Source organism: Hypanus sabinus, chromosome 3, assembly GCF_030144855.1.
Source record: "Hypanus sabinus isolate sHypSab1 chromosome 3, sHypSab1.hap1, whole genome shotgun sequence".
Lineage (NCBI taxonomy): Eukaryota > Metazoa > Chordata > Chondrichthyes > Myliobatiformes > Dasyatidae > Hypanus > Hypanus sabinus.
The window spans coordinates 140,382,446-140,395,933 of NC_082708.1; positions in this window are offsets into that span (position 1 = coordinate 140,382,446).

Below are 13,488 nucleotides of genomic sequence, written 5' to 3' on the forward strand. Positions count from 1 at the left end.
TGACCAAGGCCACCAGAACACTTTGGGGAAAAAGCTTTGCTTTGGCCCAAGTTACAGTGAGCAAGACCAGGTCCAGGCAACTCTTGGGTTACACATCTCAGTAGTGAATGCAAGCAGTGGTCTGCATTCACCAAAATTTGAGCAGAAGTTAGAAAGATTATGAAAGGTTTCTGACACAGAGTAGCTGCTACATTGCTCACAAGAATGAAAGCATTTAAAAATATTAAATTGTCTGTGATTATTTAAGGCACTACTGTACTTCACTTTTTCCTGTTTTTAAGTATTTAATCCATTGAGATTTAAGTGGCTGAGATTTAAAGTGCTAGATAGACTTTACACTTGGAGGCTGATGTGAAAGTTGGGTGGTTATCTTAGAGTTCATTTTCACACATAAAGCACAAATGAAAGCTATAAACAATTTAGATTGATATTTTGACAAGAATGCAATCTCCAGTTTCGATATTATTGTAATTGGTTGATCTATTTAAATGGCTCCTTGCAGAACTGAATCATTGTGAATTGTGACAATCTCACATGTACAATAAACAGGTAACCTCAATTTCAACAGGTCATAGCAATTTCATAATTTTAGATCCCACCTAAAATTACAAAGAAATAAAGCAAACTCATTATGTCTTACTTAATGCTTCCATTCAGATGATGCTAGAGAACAGCATACCATTTTTAAATCAACTGACAGGCTACACATGTCAATGTCATGTTTACTTGTTGGCATTAATCAAAATTTTAATGCTTGTGCATTAATTACATTATTTCCACCATCTGTTGGGTTTCCTAGGGATTAATGATTCCAGTAATCATTAAATAGCAGTGTTCTATTGAGCTGATTATTAATGGATCTTGAATCATTTGTTACGTGCATCTCACACTATCCAATTTCATCCAACATTTAAATTTAATTTGCCTTTTCATTGACCTTTTATTTGAAAGTGTTTCTATAAATGAACATAAATTCATTGAGAGCTATCAATGGGATCTTAACCTTTACCAATGATCCCCCCCCCCTGCAAAAATCACTATAATGAAAGGCAGCATTGAAGAAACACAGTAACTTAAGTGATGAGGAAATCACCAAAATGATAGCCATCAGTATAAAATATTATCTACTTCTTTTCCCCCCAGACAGGATTCAGGGGGGGAAAAATAGACTGCTCAACTCTCTGTTCACTCATAATGGGAAGTCAGAAGCAAAAATGAGGTATCACATTCAGGAATGTTAGCCTTGCAGAAGTGAATCTATCATCCACATCTCTGACTTCCTCTAAGAGAACAAATGATATGTGAGTGAGTGTTGCATATATGAGAGAGTTAGTATAGAGGACTGGACGCACATGGCAAACTCCAGCAAACTACACCATCCAAATCTAAGAAAAATTTATCCCTATGTTGAGCACAGCATGTCAATATCAAAGAGGTCCATTTTATAATGGTTCAAGACTTACAAAGATCATATGAATGGAACAATTGAAACCAGTGTCCACTGTCTGAAGTATCATCAGTAAACACCTGCAGAATCTAAATTACTCCACCACAAAAACACAACACAGGGAAACAGGAGAAGGACTAGGCCACCTCACTCCTCAAGCCTACCCCATTATTCAATAGGATCATGGCTGATTCATGTTGGCCTCAATTGTGCCCCTGTACCAGTTCCCCATACCCCTTAATTTCCCAACATTTAGAAAATTTATCTACCTCCAGCTTAAATATTTTGAAAGATCTGTTTTTTTTAAACCACACTCTGGGTTAAAGAATTCCAGAAATTCACAGCCTTCTGCAAGACAAAATTTCAATGCAATTCAATTTTAAACGGCGAGGCCCTTATCTTGAAATTATGTTCCCGTTTACGATGATCCCACGAGTTAAATCCTCTCAACATTTACTCTACACAAGCCCCCTTAGAATCTTATGTTTCAAAAAGACCACCGCTCATTCTTCTAAAGACCAAAGAATATAAACAAAATTTTCAACCTCTGATCCAAGGAATTAAGAGGGTGAATCAAAGGAAAGCATCTGGTTTGGGTAGTGTATCTGACTAAGTACTAAACACCTGTTCTGACCAACTGGAGGACACGTTCACAGATATCTTCAACCTCTCACTTAAGCAATATGTGATACCCACCTGGCTTCAAGCAGGTTTCATTCAAACAGGTGCCCAAGGGGAGCATGGTAACCTGCCTCAATGCTTATCGCCCAGTGGCACTTACATCTACAGTGATGAAGTGTTTTGAGAGGTTGGCATTGAAACATATCAGTACCTGTCAGAGTGGGACTTGACTCCACTCCTATTTACCTACCAGAGCAACAGGTCCATAGCAGATGCCACCTCATTGGGTCTTCACACAATCCTGGAATATCTGGGCAGCAAAGATGCATACATCAGGATGCTCTTTATTGATTACAATTCCACATTTAATACCAACATCCCTTCAAAGCTAATCTGTAAACTCTAAGACCTGTGCTTCAATACTCCCTTGTGCAATTGGATCCTGGATTTCCTCACTTGCAGGCCCTGGTCAGTTCAAATTAGCAAAAACATCTCCTCCACAATCTCCATCAGAACAGGTGCACCACAGGGCTGCGCGCTTAGCCCCCTGGCTCTACTCACTTTACACCAATGACTCTGAGGCGAAGCACAGCTCCAACACCTATTCAAGTTTGCTGAGGGCCATATCAAAGGTGGTGATGAATTAGCATACAGGAGGGAGATGGAAAATTTGGCTGTCTGGTGTCATAACAACAACCTCTTATTCAATGTCAGCAAGACCAAGGAACCGATTGTAGACCTCAGGAGAGGGAAAACAGAGGTCCATAAGCCAGTCCTCACTGGAGGGTCAAAGGTGGAGGGGTTAGCAACTTTAAATTCCTGGTTGTCACCATCTCAGAGGTCCTGTCCTGGGCACAAAGAAAGTATGAATGCTCCTCTACTTCCTTGGGAGTCTGAAGAGATTCAGTATGACATCAAAAATTTTGAAAAACTTCTATAGATGTGTAGTGAAAAGAGTATTGACTGGCTGCATCATGGCCTGTTATGGGAATACCAATCCCCCGAGTGGTAAATCCTACTAAAGTTAGTGGATTTGGCTCAGTACACAACAGGTAAAGCTCTCCCAACCACTGAGTACACCTACAAGGAACAGTCATGGGAAAGCAGCAACCATCTACAGAGATCCTCACCACCCAGGCCGTGCTCTTTTCTCGCAGCAGCCAGCAGGTAGAAAGTACAAGCGCCTTGGGACTCTCACCACCAACTTCAAAAGACAGTTACTACCCCTCAACCATCAGGTTCTTGAACAAGAGGACAACTACACTCATCTATTGAGATGTTCCTGCAATCATTTCACTTTAAGGACTCTTTATCTTGTTATTTCATGGTCTTGTTATTTATTGCTATTTATTTATATTTGCATAATTTATTGTCTTCTATGCTTTTGTTCTTCCATTGATGTTGTTTACAGTTACTATTCTATAGATTTACTGAGTATGCCCTCAGGAAAAAGAATCTCAGGGTTGTATGTGGTGACATGTATGTGATCTAATAATAGATTTTACTTTGAGCTTTGCTTTAACAATTTGCTTGCTTGCCTTTTTTAAAAAAAATTGGTCAGTCCAGCAAGTAATTGGACATCAGATATAGGACACAGCTCATATGCTGTGATTAAAAGGCAAGATGCCATATTTTTGTATGATAACAGTTCACATTTTACTTTATTCCTCAGGAGATCCAGTGTAAATAAAAACTCTATTTCACTCAGTTACATCAGGGTCACTTCCGGGATTAACTCCAGAATTGCTGGGTTAGTAAATTCAGCCTCATTCCTAAAGTTTCTAATTACAGGAAATGTCAATGTTATTTTTAGTGCTGACTTCACAATGGATATAGTACTGTTTGATTTGTTTCAAACTTCGTCAGGACTGGAATCTGATTATCTGCATCATGTTCTGTCCACTTTGGAAACCACCTTTCTCAGAACAGGTACCAAAAGATCTTATCATCTAAAAATACAAAATTAAGTATGTAAAAAACACAAAATGCTGGCAGAACTCAGCAGGCCAGACAGCATCTATGGGAAGAGGTAATAACGATGTTTCGGGCTGAAACCCTTCATCAGGAGTGAAGTGTTCACAGTGAAGAGTATATTTGCATCATGACTGCATACAGAAACACCAGCACCCTTGAACAGGACAAAAAACTACAAAAAAGTAGTGGATACCACCAAATATATCACAGGGAGAGCCCTCCCCAACAATGAGCACACTTACAAGGAGCACTGTCACAGGAGCCTTGAGTCTTACACCATCAGGATCAGAAATATTTATTACCTGTCAATCATCAGGCCCCTGAACCAGAGGGAATAACTTCAAACACTCCAAAATTGAACTGATTCTGTAACCTCACTTTTAAGCACTCAACAACTCAAGTCTGTGATACTTACTGCTTATTTGTTATTGTTATTATTTTTTTATTTTTGTATTTTCACAACTTTTTGTCTTTTGCACATTGGGTATTTGTCAGTCTCTGTCATGTGTGTGTTTTTTTAATTGATTCTATTGTGTTTCTTTCTATTTACTATGAATGCCTGCAAGAAGACAAATCTCAGGGCTGTACATGGTGACAGATACGTACTTTAATAATAAATTTACTTTGATATCCAGAATCAGCAGCCAAAAACAAATAAAATGAAGACAAATGTCAAAGGCAAAAATCATAATATCCAAGAATAAAATTATAACGTTACTTTTAATGGTAATCTGATGAGTGATGATTAATGACTGTGACCTTATCAGTACAAATTTAGCAACCTACTGATAATCCACATTTGCTTTCCAGGAATAATGTTTTCAGCATATTTACAATTACTTCTGCCCACTACCACTAATTAATGGAATATATACAATGCAAATTCACTGTAGAAAGAACAAGGCAAAATGATCCCTTTGATGATGTCTCAAAATAACATTTATTACCTCAATGTTCAGAATTCTTGTACAATCGCCTTAATGAGGAAGAGAGTATAGTTAACTAATACAGTATTAATCCATATTCACATATAACACATTACTGCTGATGGGACATGTAACCAATGAGACTGAGCACAAAGCTCTTTAATGCACAGTTAGTTGAATTGAAGGTAGACAGCAGAAACATAATACAAAGTCAGAGCTGAGTTTACTGACCAATGCCCAAGCCCATGTATGCGCAGATGCAAGGAAAAACCTATCTGCAGCAGCATCAGATCCTCAATTTTCATAAGAAAAACAAATTAAACAAAAACTGGACAAAATTTGATAAGTACTGAAATTGATCCAAAAAAAAAATGTGTTGCAGTTGAAGGTGGACATAGTTTGGCTGTACTGGGATAATGAGTAGTGCTGAGCAGGGTGGGCCAAGAGCCAAATGATTGAAGGGAAGTATTTGTTTCTGAACTTGTTGATGTGGGACTTGTGGCTTCTATACTTCCTGCATGATAGCAACTTAAGAAAGGTGACATGGTCCAGATGGAGGGATCTTTGATGATAGACGTTGCCTTCTTGAGTCAGCCCCTCATGTATATACAGTACTTCGGATGGTGAGATGGGCTGTGTTTGTGATGTATTGGGTTGAGTCCACTATTCTCTGCAGCTTCTCGTATTTAAATTGCCTTTCAAAATACAATAAGGATATCATAACCAATTTATAGAACTGAAAATGGTGCAGTAAATGACCAAAGTATGTTTTATAAATACTTTAATCTACCAAGAACCTTGACCAATGCTTGAATATGAATGAGGTTGATCAATCAACTGTCATGGAACTTGTACAAACATTGAAAAGGAAAAAATGTATCCATAAAATATACTGGACAACATTGTTAATCAGTAGGATGATGTACACACAAGTGATCTTGCAAAGGGATCAAATGAAACAGTTTCCTGGAGAGAAAAGGGGCAACAGTTATTTCTGGATCATTTCCTGTCATGTTAGAAATTCATCCCGGCATCTCACAAGAGATTCACATTGGAATGTTGGATTTTAGCTCCTAATAGATTTCCATGAAAAACACCCCTTTTGGAGGAGTGCAGAGGAACATGGTCCATATTACCCCTGAGGCATCTATGCTCAGTCACTTATGAAACAACAAAGCTTAACTAGCAGCACATTAGGCTGGGCTAGTTCATCGCCAAGGTAAAGCCCTTTACTTACCCATTAGCCTTCAACACCATCCCCTAACAGTTCCAAATCTATCCACTGAACAATCTTACCCACACCTCCCAGATTCACCCTGGCCTCAACCCCTTGATCAGCACATAACCCTTAAGTCACAAAACTCCCGGATTACCAACACTCCAATCCCCAGTGGCCATGGCCCCAGTGAAGCAAATGGAAATGTGTAATACATTCAGCAATTAGAGACCTTGAACTGCAGCATGATGAAGGCTGCAACAGATACCCACTTTCAAAGGTTCTGTGAGCATCAACCAGTAGCCACACAGCACGTACATCATTGAACACAACAATTTCTAAGCCACAGAAATCAATTAAAAGCACAGATCATTTAATAGTCACGTGCATTGTAAAGACACAGTATTGTTTCTCAATAATCCTATATTCAAGTTTCAATGCATTTTATATCAAGAAAGCATCACGCATTTTAAATATTTATTATTCTAATAGAAATTTCCTGCAGAGATTAATCATCATTGCACCATGCAGACTAATATCAATAACATTACTACCACACCAGCTCAAAAGCAATTGCAAAATCACCTCAACACAGTACACGACGTGCAGCAGAAGCAATACTGCTCTTTTAAGGAAACACCTCCTTGTTTTCCTGTTCAAAATGTTTTAAGGCACAATACGTTGATGAGGTAAAAATTCAAGTAAGTTCCTTGATCTTACCTTCAGGGAAAATAATGTTACATTAAAAGAATCTAGAATTAGCAATTAAAGATCTCAGATTTTCAATGCATCCTCCAAGGGCTAGTTGATTAAGAGTACTGTTACAACCATGCCGGCAAGTGTAAAGATCTGTGTTCACATCATGCAATATACATCATACTGTTCTGGAATTCTGATTAAATATGTTGTAAGCATTAGCTTAAAGTAACTTAAGGGATGGTTACTATACACTATCTTCCACTCCTAGCTAGAAACTTCATCAAAATTTCTCATTGATCAGTCTCAGTGTGGCTTTGGCCAAATCATGCCTCTCCGTCAGTAAAAGTCAAAGTCAACACAACAATGGCAACATCAGCACCTTTAACACAGTGTGGGGCGACAATCAAGCACAATCTGAGAGAATAGAACAAAGGAGCAAGGAGTAAGTTAAGAATCATAAAGGAGAAAAGTTACTGAACTTGAAGCAAAACCCTTTAATTGTGATTACAGAACACACAATCCTGCTGACAAACTTTTCTTTGTACTGTTTACATCCTACAGATTGAACTTATTTCTTTTCAGTATTGTAGAGTTTCCAAAGGTTCACCAGAATATTCATGCCACAGCTTTGTCATGAATTGGCAAAGGTTTATTATCTCCATGACAAGTTTACCCCACTCCTAAAACACTACTGATGAGCAGTGTTTTGTAGCATTACAGCCAGCTGTAAGGCAAACTTTGAAACAGCTTTAGCAATCCACTTCAGAAAGAATTACTAAAACAGTCGAGGTACCTTAACTATTCTTTTGACAGCACTAAATGCATAAATAATTGGACTTCCATTTGGTCAGTGTATCTCGTGTTTGCTTGGAATGTTATTTAAGTGTTCAAGAGGGACTTAGCAGTGACATTTTCAAGCTACATGCTGAATTCTCCTCCAAATTAATTCCCTCAAGACCCAGATTCATGTTGGCAAACAGAATAAAATGGATTCATAGAAGGTTATGACCACAAGACAGAAATTAGAACGCATTCAACTCTCCATCAGGGTTCTAATTCACACTATGTTAACAAGATTAAAATTGTAGCTGGTCCCTCTAAGCTATTTCTTCCCTCTGTTCCAAAAACATTCCAATTCATTAACACCACTATATTAACAGTAAACGGTTCTGCAAGGGCCAAGAAGTGATTGCTTTGTTTTTCCTGACCACCAAACATCACATGTATTTAAAACCAATATGAACTGCAGATACTGGAAATTTGAAAGTGCTGGAATAACTCATGAAGTCAGACTGCATCTGTGATGAATAAAAGCAAAAAAATGTTTGTTTCGTTATAGATCAATGACCCTTAACTAGAAAAGGAGAACTAAGTTTGTTTAAAATGAGAGAGGGGGATGGGATGGGGAAAAACATGGGAATGTCTGCAAAAGGGGACAAACCAAAGTATCCCAGCTGGCAGAATCACTTTCATAACCTTCTAATTAGTTGATAAGTGAAGCTTGTTAGAGAGGTCAGAAAGCACTACAATTGTGGAAAATCTGAACTAAAGGTGGGTGCTCAAAATAACTTAGACCAGGTAGCATCTCCAAGAGAGAAAACAGTTTAATGTTATCTTGCATCAACACTGGTTATTCAAATAAGATATGCTGGTTATCTGAAATGTTGAAGTCAATATTGAGTCCCAAAGGCTGCAATGTCTCCACATGGAAATAGAAGTATCGTTCTTGAGATTCTGTTAGAATAGTACAAGAACCTGAGTTCAGAGAGGTCTGACCGAAAATTGGATGAAGAATTTAAGTGACAGGTATTTAAAGGCTGAGTGTCACCCTCGTGGATTGAATAAAGGCATCCTGCTGTGAGGCCACGCATCTATTTGAGGTTCTCCAATGTAGACTAGATTATATTGTGAGCACTGAGTGCAATACACAAGAATGGGGATAAAAAAGCAACTGAATCATTGCTTCAGCTAGAAGGACCATCTGGTCCCTAAATAGGAGAGGACAGGTGACACATCTCCTGCAGTTGCATTCGAGAATGCAATAACAAGGTTGGTGAAGGTGAAAATTTGAACTAGGGAGTCACAATAGGAACAGTTCCTTCAGAATGTTGAAAGGCAAAGGTGTGAGATCTCATTAAAAAGTGGCTGTAAATATGGAGGGATATTTAAAACGTGTTAGTAGGAGATCAGCCTTATAACTATCAGCAAGTGCAACGAGTTGAGTTCTGCACTGTTACACAAAGTAACATTAATGTATCAAAACCAGAAGAACTAGTGATATACAAAGGGGACAATGTGATTTGTGAGAATTGAAATTATTAGGTCTTGGTAAACAGAATATATTGTGGAAATGTACCACTTTGGAAGAAAATATAGAAATGGGAGTATTCTTTAAATAGTGGGAGATTGATAGGTGCAGGTATTCAGAGGGACCTGAATGGTGTGTACATAAATCACTTAAAGCTATTATGCACTTGAGCAAGCAATTTTGCTGGTCTTAATTACAAAATGATTTAAGTACAAAAATAGACACGTTTTGCTCCGGTTCTCTGGAGTCCTAGTGAAACCAATTCAGAACATTATAAAAGTTTTTTTGTCTCCCAGTCTAAGAAAGGATATACAGTGTCTATAAAATGTCATCTGCCTGCACCAGGAGTTTTCATGGTTTATAACATTGAGACATAAAGAATTTGGTTTTTTTGATACTGATCAACAGAAACAACACTTCTGTGTCAAAGTGAAAACAAATTTGTCTAAATAGATCACAATTATTACACAGAATTTGATTGATTGCATAATTACTCACCCCCTTCAAGTCAATATTTAGTGGATGCACCATTGGCAGCGATAATAGCCTTGACTCTGTGAGGATAGGTCTCTAGCAGCTTTGTGTGGCTGAACACTGCAATTTTCCCCTGTTCTTCTTTACAAAAATGCTCAACCTCTGTCAGACTGTGTGGGGATCGTGAGTGAACAGCCCTTTTCAAGTCCAGCCACAATTCTCAACTAGATTGAGGTCTGGACTCTGACTTGGCCAATCCAGGACATTAACTTTGTTGTTTTTAAGTCATTCTTGTGTAGTTTTGGCTTTATGCTTGGGCTCATTGTCTTGCTGGAAAACAAATCTTCTCCCAAGTCACAGAGCTCTTGCAGACTACATCAGGTTTTCATTCAGGACTTCCCTGCATTTTGCCACATTCATTTTACTTTCTACCTTCACAAGCCTTCCAGGGCCTGCTGCAGTGACGCAGCCCCACAGCATGAGCACCCACTATCATGCTTCATAGTAGGGGTGGTGTGTTTTTGATGAGGTGTGGTGTTTGGCTTACACCAAACATAGCATTTAGTCTGATGGCCAATAAGCTCAATTTTGGTTTAATCAAACCATAGAACCTTTTTCCAGCCAACTTCAGAGTCTCCCACGTGCCTTCTAGCAAACTCGAGCCAAGATTTCTTGAGAGTTTTTTTCAACAGTGGCTTCCCTTTTCCACTCTCCTATAAAGCTATGACTGGTGAAGCACCCGGGCAGCAGTTGTTATATACCCAGTCTCTCCCATCTCAGTCACTGAAGCTTGTAACTCCTCCAGAGTTATCATAAGTCTCTTAGTGGCCTCCCTCACTAGTCCCCTTCTTGCACAGTCACTCAGTTTTTTTTGAGTACGGCCTGCTCTAGGCAGATTTACAGCTGTACCATATTCTTTCCATTTCTTGATGATTGACTATTGTACTCCAATTCAGTGACTTAGAAATTTTCTTGTATCCATCTCCTGACTTGTGCTTTTCAATAACCTTTTCGCAGAGTTGTTCGGAGTGTTCTGTCTTCATGGTGTAGTTTTTGCTAGGATACTGACTCACCAGCAGTGGGACCTTCCAGATACAGGTGTATTTTTACTACAATCAATCTCCACTTACCTAATTATGTATCTGCTAGAGCCAACTGGCTGCACAGGTGGTGATTTGGTGTGTCATATTAAAGGGGGACACTACTAATGCAATCAATTATTGTGTTTTATATTTGTAATTAATTTAGATCACTTTTTAGAGATCTGATTTCACTTTGACACAAAAGAGTACTTTTCTGTTGATCAGTGTCAAAAGCGTCAAATTAAATCCACTGTGATTCAATGTTATAAACAACAAAACATGAAAACTTCCGGGGGCGGGCAGGTGTGGTAATACTTTTTATAAGCACTGTTTCTGCAATAGAAAAACCACACCAACCAGGGATGACAGTAATTTTGAATGAAGAGAGATTAAACAAATTATTCTCTGGAGTTAAGATGTGTGTGAAGGGATCACATTGAAACATACACAGTTCTGATAGGGTAGATGTTTCAGTCAAGAACTTAGGGTCCAGCCATTCAGAGCAGACCTGAGAATTCCTTCAGAGAGCGATGAATCTTTGGAAATGCTCTACTCAGTAAAGGCTTTCTTATTAACCATTTTCAAGGCTGAGCTCAGTAGAAGTTAGATATAAAGAAAATCTGCCAGGCCCGCACAGGCAGGTACCTCCAGTCTCCACCCCGCTAACAGGAATCACTTGTCACTCCTTTCCAATTCATCACCTGCAGCTTATTTCAACCCAACTCTCATCCACAGCCCTTCTTTAATCATCCAACAGGCCAGCCTTAATCAGTCACCCCTCGCCTTCAGTTACCTTTTTTCCTTGTTGTATTAAGTATCTATTCTCTCTTGTTTTGTGGCTCTTTAGGGCCTGTTCTTGTGTAATTGATTATTAAAGTGGTTGCTCACTGCTAAATCATCTCTGCTGCTCTGCTTTTGGGACAAGCCTCCTTTACATTTCCTGACAGGATGGATGAAACAGCAATTGACCCAGCAGAGTTTGTTTGCTGAAAGGAAGTAATCCACTGACGCAAGTATATGTTCCCAAAATGGCAAGAAACCATTGACCACCTGCTCAGCACTCTCAACCAACTCTCCATCTCAATACAGAAACCCTGCAACAGTCAAGCATCTCCCTCGGACCCCCAGGTTCCAGTGTCCAAACACTTTGATGGCTTCCCAAACCAATGCTGCAATGTGTTTTGCACTTTGATCTCTAGCCACTTCCGTATTGTCTGGATTGAGCCAAGATTGTCTTTCTCAACTCTTAGGGACTAGGCGAGCTCTGACCTGGGCCACCACTAACTGGGACAATAAAACCACCACTTGCAGTAAATATGAGGAATTCACCGCCAAGACGCACCGGGTTTTCGACCATTTGGCAAGTGGAAGAGAGGCACTGGTTTGGACACCTCACCTGTGCCAAGGTTCACAGTCGGTGCAGAATTACAGCATGGAATTCAGGACACTCACGGTGGAGTGCAACTAGAATGCATAAGTTCTGCTGGCCCATCATCATTACAGCCTCTCTGAGCACTTGAAAGGCAAGCTGTCTGCACAGGAGATGCACACCGACCTTGAAAACCTCATCACTCTGGCCCTCTGTGTTGACAAGCGTCTTATGGAAGAGCCCTCCAGATCACCAGCCAGAACCCCAGTCCTGTTTCCAGAATCATTTCTGGCTGCAGAACCCCTCATCAGCAATGCTTCCAGAAACCTTGAAGTTAGCGACAACTCTCTTAACCACACCCCCCCCCGCCCCACACCAAGAACATGGGCGTTGTTGGAGAAACACTTGTGTGTTTACTGCGGAGCAGCTGAATACCCACGCATCAAGTGCCCACTGCGACCAGAAAAATGTCACCATCAGGCGCCTTCTATCTGGTAATCTACCCTCTGACCACTTGTTCCAGCCCCACAGCCCAACTCACTCTCTCTGTCTTCCTCCACACCACCCCTTCTGTATCACGGCCATTGACAGGCATCCCTTAGGGTCTGGGATGGTCAGAGCATGCATAGAACCTGTGCACATGAGCATCAGAGAGCACTATGAGCCCATCCAATTCCTCTTTATGGACTTACCCAACACTCCTCTCTTCCTGGGTTACATCTGGCTCTCTCTCCACTCATGATCCTCACTTTGCCTGGTCATCCTTGTTACCTGCTAAGTTGGGGAACCACCTGCCTGCAACCCCAGTTGACTTCACCCCATAAATCCATGGAGTTGGAGGACCCTCTCATCCTCACCAAACTCCCACAGGAATACCACAACTTAGCCATCGCCTTCAGGAAATGGGAAGCCAAGAGTCTGCTACCTAACAGACTACATGACTGTGTGATTGATCTCTTCCTGGGCACCACCTCTCCCCAAGGTCATCTATTCTACCTCTCCCCTCCTTACACCCAAGCCACGAATGACTACATCACTGAACTGCAACTGCATGGCTTCATTTGACCATCACAGTCCCCAGCTGCTGTAGGATTCTTCTTTGCCAGAAAGGAAGATGAGGTTCTCCGTCCCTGCATCAACTACCGTGGACTCCGCAAATTCACCATTAAGAACTGCTACCCTCTCCCTTTGATGGATAGTGCATCCAAAAACATTCCCAGGGCCCAGACCTCCACCAAACGGAATCTACAGAGCGTGTGCAACCTGATCAGCATCCACCACAGGGATGAGTGGCAGAGGGCATTCATAACACCCACTGGCCTCTATGAATACTTGATGACGTCTTTCGGACTTTCCAACAGTTCAGCCGTTT